The 16915-nt window shown below is 38.7% G+C and overlaps 1 pseudogene across 1 annotated transcript; it reads right to left on the bottom strand.

Annotated features, from left to right (window-relative positions):
- Window positions 1–5937: 5937 nt before the first annotated feature.
- Window positions 5938–6629, bottom strand: LOC309820090 (calcyclin-binding protein-like; annotated as a pseudogene). Its single transcript has 2 exons — window positions 6289–6629; window positions 5938–6090 (listed from the first exon to the last, which is right to left on the bottom strand). The product of its transcript is annotated as a calcyclin-binding protein-like (transcript).
- Between the last annotated feature and the right edge of the window lie 10286 nt (window positions 6630–16915).

The following is a 16915-nucleotide window of genomic DNA, read 5'->3' as shown; positions in this document are numbered from 1 at the left end:
GAAATTGACTATACTACCCAAAGCAATCTACAGATTCAATGCAATACCTATCAAACTACCACTGGCATTTTTCACAGAACTAGAACAAAAAATTTCACAATTTGTATGGAAACATGAAAGACCTCAAATAGCCAAAGCAATCTTGAGAAAGAAAAACGGAGCTGGTGAAATCAGGCTCCCTGACCTCAGTCTATACTACAAAGCTACAGTAATCAAAACAGTATGGTACCGTCACAAGAACAGAAATATAGATCAATGGAACAGGATAGAAAGCCCAGACATAAACCCATGCACATATGGTCACCTTATCTTTGATACAGGAGGCAAGAATATACAATGGAGAAAAGACAGCCTCTTCAATAAGTGGTGCTGGGAAAACTGGACAGCTACATGTAAAAGAATGAAGTTAGAACACTCCTAACACCACACACAAAAATAAGCTCAAAATGGATTCAAGAGCTAAATGTAAGGCCAGACACTATCAAACTCTTAGAGGAAAACATAGGCAGAACGCTCTATGACATGAATCACAGCAGGATCCTTTTTGACCCACCTCCTAGAGAAATGGAAATAAAAGCAAAAATAAACAAATGGGACCTAATGAAACTTAAAAGCTTTTGCACAGCAAAGGAAACAATAAACAAGACCAAAAGACAACCCTCAGAATGGGAGAAAATAGTTGCAAATGAAGCAACTGACAAAGGATTAATCTCCAAAATTTATAAGCAGCTCATGCAGCTCAAAATCAAAAAAACAAACAACCCAATCCAAAAATGGGCGGAAGACCTAAATAGACATTTCTCCAAAGAAGATATACAGATTGCCAACAAACATGTGAAAGAATGCTCAACATCATTAATCATTAGAGAACTGCAAATCAAAACTACAATGAGATAGCATCTCACACTGGTCATCAAAAAATCTACAAACAATAAATGCTGGAGAGGGTGTGGAGAAAAGGGAACCTTCTTGCACTGCTTGTGGGAATGTAAATTGATACAGCCACTATGGAGAACAGTATGGAGGTTGCTTAAAAAACTAAAAATAGAACTACCATATGACCCAGCAATCCCACTACTGGGCATATACCCTGAGAAAACCATAATTCAAAAAGAGTCATGTACCAAAATGTTCATTGCAACTCTATTTACAATAGCCAGGAGATGGAAGCAACCTAAGTGTCCATCAACAGATTAATGGATAAAGAAGATGTGGCACATATATACAATGGAATATTACTTAGCCATAAAAAGAATCGAAATTGAGTTATTTGTAATGAGGTGGATGGACCTAGAGACTGTCATACAGAGTGAAGTTAAGTCAGAAAGAGTAAAACAAATACCGTATGCTAACCCATATATATGTAATCTAAAAAAAAAAAAGAAAGCAGTCATGAAGAACCTAGGGGTCAGATGGGAATAAGGACTCAGACCTACTAGAGAATGGACTTGAGGATATGGGGAGGGGGAAGGGTGAGCTGAGACAAAGCGAGAGAGAGGCATGGACATATATACACTACCAAACGTAAGGTAGATAGCTAGTGGGAAGCAGCCACATAGCACAGGGATATCAGCTTGGTGCTTTGTGACCACCTAGAGGGGTGGCATAGGGAGGGTGGGAGGGAGGGAGACACAAGAGGTAAGAGATATGGAGACATATGTATATGTATAACTGATTCATTTTGTTATAAAGCAGAAACTAATACACCACTGTAAAGCAATTATACTCCAATAAAGATGTTTTTTAGAAAATGAATGAAAGAAGAAGTAACATCTCTGCTTTACTAGATCAGAAGCCTGCAGGGCTATTGCTGCTATTACGGATGTCAAACTTTAAATGCCTATGTACAAAGACAAGTTATGTTGAGAACACAGGAACAAACGTGTTATCAAAGTTGATCCTAAGCTACAGAGGAGATTTGGTTCTAAGTTATATAAAGAAATGCTGTCACTTAGCCCACTGAGAAAAGTCTCAAGGTAAGGAGTGGGGACATGGACTATGACACTTGCCTATTGTCCAAAGATACTGCAAGGGTTGTCTCCAGAGCAGCAAGTGTTATCACACACACACACACACGCACATGCACACACGCACACACACGCACACGCAAGACACACACACACACACACAGACACACACACACACAAGACACACACACAGAGACACACGCACACACATGCGCACACGCACACACACACGACACACACACGCACGCACAGACACACATGCACACACACAAGACTCATGCACACACACACAGACACACGCACACACATGCACACAATTTTTAAATTTGGCCTTGGGGGTAGTCTAGGATCAATATTGCCTATGAAAATTACTAGAATGTAAACATTTGAGATCAATGTAAAAAAAACAGTGCTTTTAATAGCTCAATCTGTCCCCAAATAGAATGAACAACTTTAGGAAGTCTTCAGATCTTCAGTTAGACAGACTCTTGTTGGATACATTAGAGTTAACATAATTAAGACACAGCATGGAGTTTGGACCTGCAGAAAATGGTCAGCCCTGGAGACTCTGGCTCCTCATGACTGACTTGACCTTGTGAGGGTGGTCAGATGATCCTTGCCTTCTTCTAACCTCAGAGGTCTGCAGAAATGATTGTAAAGCCCGTAGTTTCTTAGAACCTTGATCCATCCATGCTGCTCTTGAAAGAGGCTGAGTAGAAAATCTGGTCTTCTGGGTTTGAAGTATGCAGGGTACGTCACTGAAACTGTAGTGCTTTATAAATTTGTAACAAAGGGTGATGATTTAATAACCTCCCTTTTCAAATGGAACATGAGAAATCTAAGCAATTGCCCCAAACTGCCTAACTATTAACCTTGATTTATTGGTAACAAAAGCAATTACATATTCTTAGTAATATAAGCCCAATGTAGATATAATATTAATATTTTTTAAAACACATTTTTTCTGTACCGCAAAAAGAAGTGAACTAGCAAACCAAAATTCAGCAGCATTTTGACTAGCAAATAATATCATTACACACAAATCTGAGTATATAACTCAGACTTTTCATCTTTCGCAACCCCTATAATCCTAGATTTTTGAACTGCTGTATACTGATCTGTTAGGAGTAGATGGAGTCCTGGCCAGCTGTTTTCTTCTTCTTTGTTCACTATATTTAGATCCTAGAATGAGTGTCCAATATTCTGGAAAGTTTTTGTTCTTGGAACTAAGAAGATAAAATGTTGCAATATTTTACTTTATTTACATATCACTTATGTTCATTTCCCCCATCATCCCACACTCCTCCAGCCATCTCACCAAGTCCTACTTGGGAAGAGAACAACCCAGCACATTTCACAGTTGATGTTGGCTAGATGTGGCATTATTATTTTCTCTACCTTATATTCTTACAATTACTGAGAATATCATTTTAATATTCACTACTCATCAGATCCATTTAACTAAAAGCAATGATCAGACATCAGATAGTTTGGGGAACATTTGTTTTATAAGTGCACATAGTATTGATATATAAAAGTGCCCTAAATTCAGCAGGGATGCTCTTTTCTCAATTACAATTAATACTTCATGAGCCCTGTTGCCAATTTTTCTCAACTCATTTTTTCCCTTCAAATTTCTGTTTAATCTTGTTTCTTTCCCACAAATTATGAGGCAAACTGGCTGCACCGTGGCAATCTTCATTACCAATAAATCGCATCCCATAAAACTGTACAATTTCTTACTGATGGCACTTGAAGAAGAAAGTTATTAAATCATTACTCATTTAATATAAACTTTTAGGATGCGCTAATACTTCTCACTATATTCTTTGCTTAGTACAGTCATAGTGTAGAAATCTAGATATTGTGTAGAAAACCTGGGCAAGATCTTAGTGACTTCCAGGGTTTAATGCTTAGTCTGTTGTTGCTAATAACCAAATAGATGGACAGGTAACTTTCAAGGATGCCTGTTTTTCCTTGAACAGCAACATCCAGGGCCAGATGCCAAAATGGAAAAGTGTTCTGGAGTCAGGGAATGCAGGAACAACACCCTTGCTTGGACATCTCATTGAATGGGACGCTCTCATTTATCTCTGCATTCCCATGCTGTCCACTGTAGGTGCTCATTGGTTGATGAGATGAATTTAATGCTGAGTCATTAGAGAGGGGAAGGAGAGAGAAAAACCCATGTAGATGAAGAGAGATGACTCATGTTTTTAGGCTCATGGGCTTATCCTTGCTTTTCTTGCAGGTAGCATGGCTAGATTAGGGTTCCCTGGAATAGGATAGGTAGGTTCTACAGGTGGTACAAAGATTCCTCTCTGTGGGGCAGGGGTTGGTCTCTCAAAGCACTTGAGGTTATGACAGTCCTGAAGCATGAGGCTTCAATGTTTTATTCATAGTCTGCAATGAGGGGTCCTCAGAGGACAGAAAAGTCTGGCCCAAGGCTATATTTTTATAAAAATCTGCTCTATCATAAACTCTAGGGTTACATGTGCTTCTCTGTGGACAAAAGGAAAATCTCTCAGAAGCTGACCTTTAGTATTTAGTTCTTCAAAACTCCACTTAGTAAACTGAACGGTGACCTGCTGAACAGCACGTGTTGAGTGGAGAATCCAAGAAAACTGAACTCTTTCTCAGCATTGTATTCATACCATGAGGACTTTTACAACTATAATGTCAACTACAGTGGTTTGAACACAAGGGGATAGAGTTTTATTTACTTAATCAGCCACAAGGATAGGTTGAACCCAAAGTATTGATCCCATTTAGGGAGCAGTCCCTAAAACTCTACTGTTACAGATTCATTTCTTTGCCTTGAGTATTGTCCTCTCCCTCTAGTTCCCTTTCTCAAATAGCCCAGATGCAGATTAATGAACCAAGCCATTAACACCTTAGGGTGAAAGAGTTTGACAAATCCATGGGCAATAACAAAAGGTGGGGAAATGAGAAGCTTAAAGTAGTGGTAGGGAATATGAAAAGATTTCAATCAAAAATTATATTTTGCCTGGGGAACCCATCTGTAAGCATAAATTTCACAAATTCTCTTGTTCTCAGGCAGAATTTCTCCACCTTGTTATTAGGGCGGGAAATGTTTTGTTATGGGGGGTGGGTATCCTGTGCATTGCAGAATGTTTAGCAGTATCCCTGCCCTCTAACCACTAGATGCCAGTTGCAGCCCCAGTTATGACAACAAAAAATGTCTCCAGTCATTGCCAAAAAAGTCCCCTGGGGGGCAAAATCACCCCCACTTGAAAATCACTGGTCTAGTGTAAATAAATTATAATCTTGGTGATGTTAAGGGTACAATCAATACAACTGATTTCTCCCATAGATGGAGCTCTTGCTCAACAAAGTGTTTCATTAAAAGGGCAACAGGGAGGGAATCAAACCGGAAGGAAAAACACAGATCACAGGGTGCTTAATCAACTGCAGGTTGTCCTTGCTTTTGCCCCTCTTCTGAATCAGCAGGAAATGGACCGCGTTGGAAAGTTCCGGTTCCTAATGGCTGACTTGACCCTCTAGGGCTGGCCAGATAGGCTGATTTGTTTTTTTAATGCAAAAATTCACGTTTCATTTTTATTCTTACATTGGTGGGAGCTGATGTCAGGAACTGAAAGGCAAGCAATAACTTTTGTTTCTACCTCTTAGCTGAACAATAATACACACAATGTGGCATTTCCATTAGGCTTCTTTACATTGCTTCTTCACATTTCACACTAGAATACAACATTACCCTTTTCTTGAATAAAATGACCCAGTTACTAAGGAAACCATCTTTGGAGGGAGTGTTTAATAAGCATATTTTATTTAAATGAATCGTCCAGTAGGAAATGGAGAATTCATTGCCTTTACTTAGACTGTGTAAGTAGTTAGTTATATGTCAAATTTATGTGTGCAGCTCACCAACATTTCCTTATTGGAAACATCAATATATCCACATCACAGCTCCCAAAAAGACTTTAAAGTCTCAGAATTCTGTATCTCCTTTGGCTTGTTTCTCTCTTGATTCCACCCAGGCTTTATTAATGGTTCGCTTCACATCATCACCTCCATCTTCATAAATTTTCTTTAGAACATTCATTAATCCCTCACTAGGATCTGTTTCAGTGTCGTAGGAGGGCTTTTCTTTCTCTTTGCATTCTTTTTCAACCTGAGTCAGGTAGACCTACGGTGTGTTTTCCGCTTTCTTCCTGCATAAGATAAGAACTGTATCTGTCTTGATCTTTTTTTAACTGCCTTCCACAGAGATGGGTTACAACAGATTGTTTGTAATCATGGAGTAACTCTTCCCATTTAGATTCTTTACCAAAAGATCAAATGACCTCTCTGTGAAATGCACCTGCACATTCTCAGCGGGGACTTGATGAACTCCAGTTAAGGTCATGTAGATTTTCACAAACTTATCTGACTGATCCCATCCATAATTGCTGATTTTCACTGTCTCTCTGTCGTAATAGAAGCAACCACAGCAGCAGGCTTTTCACTTTCCAGAAGCTCTGCTTTCCTCTGTGATTTCTGCTGCCTCTTGGTCTTGATTTCTGTCTCAATCTTGGATTTTTCAACTGTCAGGGCATCACGTACTCTTTTTCTAGTGGCTTTTTCCAGCATCACCTTCAACTCTTCTAGATCTTTCTGTAGCTCCTCCACAGCTGAAGCCATGGTCGGGCTGCGTCAGGCAAGGCCCGAGCTGCAGCGGCGCAGGGGTGAGAACAGGAAATGCCGCACGGACCACGCTCACCCCGAGTGCAGACCACACCGGCACCAGTCAGAGTGGCCATGGTCTTCGGGCACCAGAAAGGCTGATTTTGAAGATGGAAGTTGCTAGCTGTCCAGGTCTCATGCAGAGAGTCTCCTGGACCAGGCTGGGAGAACACTAAGGTCTGCAGAGCATCACCCAAAGCAGCAGGCCACTCATATGCTTTTGATATTGCAAAATTGTTCCTAGTTACTCTGTACATTTTGCCTTTAAATTGCTTTCATTGCTTTGTGTGGTCTGTGGTACACACCTCATTTCTTTCAGCTGCAGTCATCATATTTCCAGCAGTTAGCTCATTCAACAGAAGTTCCTTGCATTTTTATCCAAGGAGTCAACATTATGTTAGGGAGCGGAGGTGAAGGGTTGGAATACATTGCCCTGAGGCGAGAGGCAACTAACCTCATAAAATGTGTTGTTACCCAAAGAGAGAATATTCTTTAATCACCAAAGTGATGCTGAGAAAGTCTCAAAACTCCCTTTGACATTTTGCCGAGATTACATGGGAACTGGTTATGCATTAGACAAATTGCAATTCTCATTTACCAGCTCAGGGCAAGGTCAGGCTACCAAAAAGCAACAGTGATGCTTCTTCCCAGGGGAGGTTATGTTGCAACCTTAATCCTTTTCTCTTCCACTTGTGAGGTGAGTGGGTTGACAGGTACAGGATAGAGTTGACACTCAGAGCTGACATTCTCTTACTTTGTCACTAGCAGCAGAGTGTCCAATGTCAGGACCAAGATTCATCATAGCCGGGAGCTGTTGACTGGACTTGTTTATTACCGGTAAACTCTTCGGAACAAATTCCATAAGGACTCCTGTTGCTAGATGAACACCCGAGAGGCAGAGATTCAGGCTCATAGGGAACTTTCTTTAGATTCATTAATTCAACAAGTACTTTTGGAGGATCGACTATGTGTAGATATAAACTTGGTTCCACTGAAGGCAATGACGTCACTCCCAGACACCAGCGCTAAGCGTAGACCCACCAGGAAGCACAGAAGCCCGTCTAGGACACTCTCTTTGCCAAGTCAGCTTGTCAGCACTCCACAGTCTCCTCTCTAGGGAGCTTTTTCCTTTGTCTGCAATAGTAGCAACTCCGTGTGATGGGGTGCTCCACCTTTAATGGGGTGTGAGGAGTTCAAGCAAGCAAGTCACACACGGTCTGCTCCCATTCATTCTCTCCTCCGTCGCCAGCAGTGACAGAAGTGGAAGCTTTGCAAACCAAGGAACCTGATTTAGGCTGAGCGTGCTACTTGGATTTGTAGTCTTACAAATCTCCTTGCATGTTTCTTCTCTGTGTACTGGCCTAGAACCACTGCTTTGATGCAGAGATTCTTAACCCTGGCTACACATCGTGATCACGGGGGAGAAACTTAAAAAATACTGCTGCCTGGGCCCCTTCCCTTTGATTCTTTCATTAGTCGGGGGCAGGAGGCTGTGCATTTTCCCATGGAAAAGTAATAAAATTTACATCAGTGTTTCTCAGTTCTGGCTGTACATTAATATCAGCTGGAGGGGGAACTCTTTTAGTTTCTTGATATCTGAACCCCATCCCAGACCAATTAAAAATGATTCTCTAGGCTAGAGCCCCAGCATCTGTAGTTTTTAGTTCCCCAGTATATTCTAGTACATATGTCAATATGGGGCCACTGCTGCAAATTCTATTACTTTCATGTGGATTTAGTCTATACCAGCAATCCAAAAGGCAGAAAAGGTCACTAAAAGAAGGGTCAGATTGGGATGGTTCTCTGTGCATAAGGAATCAAAAGCCAAACATTTCTTCTGGAATCCATGAGACTCTGTGTGTGTGTGTGTGTGTGTGTGTGTGTGTGTTTGTGCATGTATGAACATAGGCAGGACAGGTTTGTAGAGCTGCATGAACAGGAGTAGAATGTTCAATTAATGTTAAAATAATGTATGGTAAAATATGTTAAAATAATGTAGAAAGTTAGAAATAAATCCCATCATGTATATAATGAAAGAAAATTCATACAAAAATTAGTTGAATTTGCTTCACTCAAATGTCATAAATTTTTTAAATTTAATTTAATTTTTTAAAATTGAAAGTATAGTTGATTTACAATGTTGTGTTAGTTTCAGGTATACATCAAAGTGATTTAGTTTTGTGTGTATATATATTATATATGTCTATGTTCTTTTTCAGATTCTTTTCCCTTAGAGGGTATTACAAAATACTGAGTAAAGTTCCTTGTGCTATACAGTAGGTCCCTGTTGGTTATTTATTATATATATATATATATAGTAGTGTGTATATGTTAATCCCAAAGTCCAATTGTCATACAATCTTAAATGACTGGCTCTTTGGGCATCTATAGCAAGACCTTCTACAATATAAAGGAAGCTTCCATGTTCATTGGGGCAAAAAATCAAGGCTGGCCAGGATGAGTTCTTGTCTAAAGGCTCCATTTCTTTTCTGGAGGTCACTTTCAGTCTTATTCCTATTGATGGCCAAATTCAGTACCTGTGGTTGCAGGATTGAGGTCCCTGTTTCCTTGATGGCTATTGGCTGGAGACCACTCTGAGCTCCTAGAGGCTGCCACATTCCTTGCCATGTGATCTCTTCCATTCCCGAGCCAACAGTAGTATATCATATACTTCTCATGCTTCAAATCACTGACTTCTTTGGCGTCTAGACCCAGATTTTAAGGACTCATGTGATTAGGTCGGGTGCACCTGGATAATTCCTATTCATAAATTCAATTGTGCCATGTAAGATGACCTAACCATGGGAAAGAGATCCATCACATTCTCAAATCCTCATGATTATACAGGGTGTGTATGCCAGGAGTTGGGCATCTTGGGAGCCACCTTATATTTCTGCCTACCACAATACTCCTTCAAGAAGCTTGGCTAAGAACAGAAGAATCCTGAGAGGAAGTGGGATTAAATGATTCTTTTTAAAACCATGATCAAGAGCAAGCCTGGAACATATTTACATGCTGAGAAGAAAGGATACAAAAAAGGGATTAAAACTGCAAGAGGGTGAAAATAATCATAAAGGGAATTGAGGATACGGCTCCTGAATATAAGATTTAACTTAAAGGAAGAACAAGCTCTTCTTGGAAAAGAGACCATGAGGGTGGATGCAGATGTGGGACATTGCATCCACCCTCATGGTCTCTTGAGGATGGATGTGAGACCGTGAGGGTGGATGCACATGTGGACATTGTATGTACAGGGGCAGGAATTTCATGGAATATCGTCACATCACCTCAAGGCGTTCCCTAAGAAGTAGGAGGCCAAGGTAGGCAGAGCTAGGGACCGGGTAGATAGCACTGGAGGATGCTGAGAGAGTGAGTATTAGAAATGGAACTTGAGATGGCTCACTCAGGGCATCCACAAGTGCTTGAAGAATTAATAAATCCATCCAATAAGCACAGAGGATGCCTGAGCTGTGGTGCCCATGTGTGCACCATGGGCATCTCTCCCCAACTCTGAGTTCAGTGACATAATGTTAGTAGCTTGAAATTGGCCATAGTGGGGATATTTATACCTTGGAAATTTGCTAACACCGCAATTAGAGTTTTTAAACAGAGAGCTAGTTGTTAAATATTTACCAGCCCACAGTCCTGCAGGGATAGCCCTTTGGGTTCCAAAGGCATCAGCCTACATCAAATTGTTTCCGTTCATAAACTGCTAGTTCCACAAAGAGGTCATAGGAGCATCTGGATAAATGGCAAAGTGAGCATAGTTTACAAAAAGGTGCCTGAGGTTGCTAAAATATTTAGCTCTCGTACTAATTTTATGTACATCAATAATAAGGGGTAATACTGCTAAGGGAGGCTTAAGTAGCAGCTTATAAATCTCTTCTCTCCACAGAACAGTTTTTAGTCTCCAAATATGAGGATCAATTGGGATTCATGATACTAGGAGTGTTTTAGGTGTTGAAGTGAATATGGGTAGAAAATAGAAAAATTTCCTTCCTTCCTTCTTTCTTTATTCCCACCCTCCCTTTCTTCCTTATTTTCTTCCTTTTTTTAAAAACAATATTTGAGTTTTTAAGAGAAACATGTTATTGTAACTTGCCTAAGAAAATTGGGAAAAGGCAAAAGAAAACAATTGAACTCAAATGGAGACGGATGAACAGAAAAGAGGAAAAAAAGATAAGCAAAAAAGGTATAAAGGAACTATCAGAGATATTAATATAATATCCAAAGAAGAAACACTTTCAATGAGGAAGTTAATTAAACTCTATATTTCTTTTAATAATTTCTAAATTGTCAACAGTCTTACTAAAATCAATAAGGTGAATATACGCTTTGCTTCTTTAGTTGAAAGTTATACTCTCAGTACATACCCCCAAATATTCACGAGGCAATCTGCAGTTTGAACTCTTTCTATTTCAGGAAAAGACATTGAAAAGATCTCTTGATGAGCAACAGGACACTCTTGCCATCCCACCATGTCTTCTGTAATTCATGTTATTATCTAGTTTAAACAGCCCTCAAAGAGGAGAATATTGAGTCCAGGGGAAGCCAAAGCAGGCAAAGCATTGCATAATTTTGACTTTTGTACATTACTTTAGCTCAATGTTATTTGTGATGAAAGAAGGCACTAGAAAGTAGATAATAAGAAAAATTTGGAATTATGATTAACACTTAAACTATTCAAAAGATTCAGGGTCTTTATTGTCCTCTTACCTGAGATCATTTAGTGGTTCTTAAAGTCTTGTTGGAGAGGTCAATATGAGAAAAATTATTGTAACACTATAAGGATGGATTTTATGTTTTTATAAGTGTACTTCTTAGGACCAGTCCAAATGTCACTCTTAGTCCAAGCCACCCAGGAGAGTGAGAGGCTAAAGGAAAAGCTTAAATGCCAGCAGGGAAGCTAACTCTTGATTTTCCCCTGTGTCAAAGTAATTGACCTTGGCCTTTCTTGCTCAAGGGACTTTAGGACAGTAACTCAGAAGCAACATGAAGAATAAATTTGGATTCTGGACAGTTCCTTAACACTATCTTGTTGATGAACTATCTTCCTTTAGCTACTTCATCATATGCTTCACCAGTGTTCTCAAAGGTCGCCATGATTTATCACAGCTCAACAAACGTATCCACATGGGATGTTCCAGTGGTTGTATAAATTAAAGTTAATTCAGGATTCTAGATAAATTAAAATAGACTAAGACTGCCTTTTCTGTAAGGCTGTGGCTCTAACAATGAGCTCTCCATGAGCAACTTATTATGCCAGGCTTATGACATTTTGAAGAAATTCATGTATCCCCAAGAAGGTATTCTACAATTCACTGATTCCTCAATTTGCTTTTCAAAAAAATTTAAGTGACTCTCTGAGCCAGAAGATTATTTAACTTCTGACATTTTAAGGTATGAAACAAGTGGAATTTTAAAATTAAGTTTGAATAAACATTGATTAATATATGATACCAAAAGTTCCAAATCAAAACGATTTTAAGACAAGTGTGTGTATAAATACAAATGTGTAACATAAATGTGAAAGCAATGTGCTTTACCTAAAGAAATGTTAAAAAACCAAAACAAAGTAAAACACAATAGTTTTAAAATCATTCAACAACTATAAAGAAGATAATAAAAATCATTCACAATTCTGCTACCCAGAGATTATTATCACTAAAGTCTTTCTTAAGGTATGTTGTATTAGTCAGTTGTTTCAGTAGTAATACTGCTTGACAAAGAACTACAAAATCTTAGGGGACTACAACAACATTTATTTTTTCTTCATCATGAATGTATAGATTAATAATTTGGCTGGAATTTATCTTTCTGGGCTGAGTCAATTTCACTTGACCTGTCTCTAGGCAAGTAGGTAAGTTCAGGTCTCGTTCTGGGCTCAATGAATACCCAATGCCTCTTCCTCTCTTGGTAATGGCAGAAGGAGAGAAGGTAAGCTAAACCATGCAAGCTTAGTTGAAACTGTCTGCTTGCGTCACATCTGGTAGGAGTTCATTAAACTAAAGCTACTTACATGACCAATCAGAGTCAGTGGGGTCAAGGAACGCACTCCCAAGAAGGGAGAACTAGAGCAAGGCAAGGGAGGAAGAAAAAACTGTAAGCAAATCATACACACACACACACACACACACATACAGTTATATATGTACATGCACATATAATGTGTTTATATGTACAACATATATTTATGTATGTAAACATGTATATATATGTATATTTATGTGTGTATATAAGTATGTATGCACATTTTCAACACATGCTCACAAATACTATCTACTTCATAGGGTGGTTTGGAGATTTAAATAAATTAATACATGTAAAATTCAAAAAATTATCTCACACCCACTAAATATCCAATAAATGTTCAACATTGTTATGCAATGTTTATGTTCCTTCAAAATTTATATGTTGAAGCCCTAACCCCCAGTGTGATGATATTTGGAGGTGGGATCTTGGGGGTTAGATAACTAGGTTTAGATGAGGTCATGAATGATGGGACTGGTGTCCTTATAAGAAGAGGAAGAGAGATCAGAGCTCTCTCTCTCTCTCTCTCACCTTTTCTCTCCATCATGTGAGGACATAGCAAGAAGGTGGCCAGTTGCAAGATTAGAAGAGGGGTCTCACCAGGAACCAAATCAGCCAGCACCTTTATCTTGGACTTCTTATCTCCAGAACTGTGAGAAATAAATGTCTATTTTTTAAGCCACACGGTTGATTGTATTTTCTTATAGCAGCTTGAGCTGACTAAGACAAACATTATCATATGTTTAAGAAAAGAGAATCCTAATCAATCCAGTTATTTGAATGATATTGTATTAAGAGTATTTCCCAAATCATTAAAAAGTTACTATTTAATGTCATATATCAGTGTACAGATATGTCAACTTATTTAAGTATTTTCTGTGTTTGCACATTTACATTGTTACCTTTTTTTTTACTAATATAAACAATGCTATGATGAACATCCTCATACTCTCCCACACAAGTCTTTTTTTGTTTGTTTGTTTGTTTGTTTGTTTTTGCGGTATGCGGGCCTCTCATTGTTGTGGCCTTTCCCATTGTGGAGCACAGGCTCTGGACGCTTAGGCTCAGCAGCCATGGCTCACGGGCCCAGCCACTCCACGGCATGTGGGATCTTCCCAGACCGGGGCATGAACCCATGTTCCCTGCATCGGCAGGCGGACTCTCAACCACTGCGCCACCATGGAAGCCCCCACACAAGTCTTTGAATATCAGATTATCCATTCCTAAAAGAAGTTCCTAATTCAAAGGTTTGAGAAAACTTACCTTGTATCCCAGCAACAATGTAAAATTTGTTTCTGAGATATTTCATTTTATTTTTTTCTGTACCATTCTAATTAATAATCTTTTCTTCTAGTTTCTTATTTTAAGAGTTACATGTGTCATTCTTAAGAAGGTCCCAGGCTGTGCAGGACATGAAGAACCAGGTGTCCTATTTACTGAGGATCTGCCACTGCTAGAGACTTTCCTCATTTGATTCTCAAACATCCGTGGACACCAAGGTTCAGACAGGTTGCAGAGATTGCCTGTATTCAGTAAAAGACGGAGCTGGACTGAGACTCTGGCAGTCTAGCTCCAGGTTCTATGCCTTTCCCACACCACGCAGCTTCCTCAGACATTATCTCTCAACCCTCCACCTTATAAAGTGAGGGTATCAGCAGAACTATTTATTTCTCATTCTCTCTTCCCTCTTCTACCTTCCCATTTCTCTCAGCTGTACTTTACCAAGGTCAAGATCGATAAGATTTACATTCTGTTTTGTAAACATTAGTAAGCATTCCATGATTAATTCACAGGTTGTGTCTAAAAACTGAAAATCAATACTTACATTATTTGATGACATTAATATTGCTCACAGTATCATCAAGTCATAGAATTGAAGTTGTAATAATGCAATCTTCAGGGCAATGAAAGAGGCATGTCAAAACAGATTCTGTTTCTTACCCTTTGGAATTGCTCAAAATCATGCAACGTCTTGGTCTACTTTATATATGGTTCATTTCTTTCTTGTACAAGGTATTTGGTTTTGTTTTTAAAATTTTCCCAGGGTACTTTCTTTCTCTGGGAAATGAAAAATATATTCCCTCCTTACCATAGCACTAGTATGTCCTACCTTTCTACTAAGTACATAAAATCTGTCATATGGAATCCATTAAATTTTTTTGGAAAATTACTGGCTTTCTATTCTAATCTGTATTTGTTCTACAACTATCTTCCTCCCTGGAGTTTCTCATTACCTTATGTGTTTTAATCTGAACTGATAGCTCTGCATCAGACTGAGACTAAGACTGTTATTCACTGCTTTTCTGGGTTAGATGAATATTTTCATCCATGTTAACTTCTTCCTTGGTTTATACTGTTCTGCTTGAGTACTTTCTGACCCAGCTTCTAAGAAAAGTTGTATGGGAGGGAAACTCTGAGCCCATGTATGTCTGAAAATGTTTTATTAGACACTCTGGCAAAGAATTCTAGCTTAAACTTTTTCTTCAATTTTATTTTTATATTATGTATATTCTTATTTCTCTCAGGAAACTTAAGATAATTGTTTTACCCTTGTGGTACAAAGTGGACATTTGTCATTAATTTTTCCAGCACTTGGGAGACCTTTCCAAATGTAAGACACTTGTATCCCTTCATCTTTTGGAATTTAAAACTTTTTCTTTAAAAATCCCTCACCTCTGTTTTCTCCTTCCCACTTTACTCATTTTTTTCTATTAGTTGAATGTTGTATCAGATGACATTACTTAGATATTATCTGAATGTTATAAATGAATAATGTTATGTTATTAATGAATAATGAACGATACTATCTTAATGCTTTCTAATTCTATCAGTTAACATTATTTCTGTTTCCAGGTAAACAGAAACGTGCCGAAATGTTTCATTCAATGCTATAAAGACCCAGCATCATTCTTTTTATTCCTTTTTCCTGGGTCATCATTTTTAGCATGTTCCCTTCACCCTCAACATCCCAAGGTGGCCTCTCCCTCTCCAGGTATCCTTCCTGTGGTCCAGTTGGAAAGTGGAAGGAAGAGTGAAAGGAAAGGGAAAGGCCATCAAGGCCCCACTTTAGACTAGATATTAATAAGAAAGAAATGGAGAATGGATGTTGAGTAGGCAGCTATCATTGTTTGCTAGAGACTTCCTGATGTAGTCTCTATGTCCCTCATCATATCTCCCATAATTATGGTCTTTATATTTTTTGCTCTTGCAGTGAATAACAGAATCCTTTAAATGTATTTTCCAACCATCCTATTAAATTTTTAAAAATCTGAGCAATCATGATTTTAATTTGTTGAAACTTCCCTATTCTTGTTTATGGAGGCAAAAATATTTTTGTAGTTCTCTCAGGGACTAGTGGAAGGATTTTAAAATGTGTCCTTTAGTTACTCGAATCATCTATGGGTCAGAATTTTGTATCTTGATCCTTCTCTTTCATGTTCTAGGTTTCCCCAAATGTCTAGTTATTTTGGTTGTCTCACAGTAAGAATAAGGTTGGGAGCTGTGCGTATAGCTGGGGAATTTCAATCAGCAGGCTACTGTAAATATAAAAAGATATCCCGGCAGTCCACTCCCTATTCCCCCAGCCCATGGGTCCAGCACACCCATTCTTATACACACACACCTGGAGTTCATTCTCTTTTCCTGTATTTGGCATTTACTTCAGTCCAGGGCCAGATGTAGGCAGGATTGGGGAGTGAAGAAAGAATAGATTTAGGAAACCTAATACTAATGTATTTGAGATATACTATATTTGATTTCTCTTTCAGAACATAGATTCATATCCTCCTTGATTTTTGGGATCTCTCTTGATCAAACTCTTTCAGAACTAAATTAGAGGTAATTCAACTTAGGAAATCAGCAGCAAATTGAAAAAAAAGTAATAACATTTGCATCCTCCAGTGAAGGCATTTAGGATGACAGCCAAATTCTGAAAGTGCTTGAGCCCCACTTGAAGTTAATTTTGGTATAAATTATGGGGTAGCTACCTCAGAGCACCTCTCATCTTCCTAATTTGTACCGTATCAGCACTCAATAGAATTTGTTTTTCTAAAGAAGTAGTAGTGATGGAAAAGCAAACGTAGCAGAATTCAATTAACTCTTTTTCGCAAGTAATACATACCATGCGTAAAATAGATAGCTAGCGGGAACATGCTATAAAGCACAGGAAGCTCAGCTCGGTGCTCTGTGACGATCTACTTGGGTGGGATGGGGCA

Source organism: Grampus griseus, assembly GCF_964374135.1.
Source record: "Grampus griseus genome assembly, chromosome: 3".
Classification (NCBI taxonomy): domain Eukaryota; kingdom Metazoa; phylum Chordata; class Mammalia; order Artiodactyla; family Delphinidae; genus Grampus; species Grampus griseus.
The sequence above is the reverse complement of the archived record's forward strand: the minus strand, read 5'-3'. Positions and strand labels throughout refer to the sequence as shown.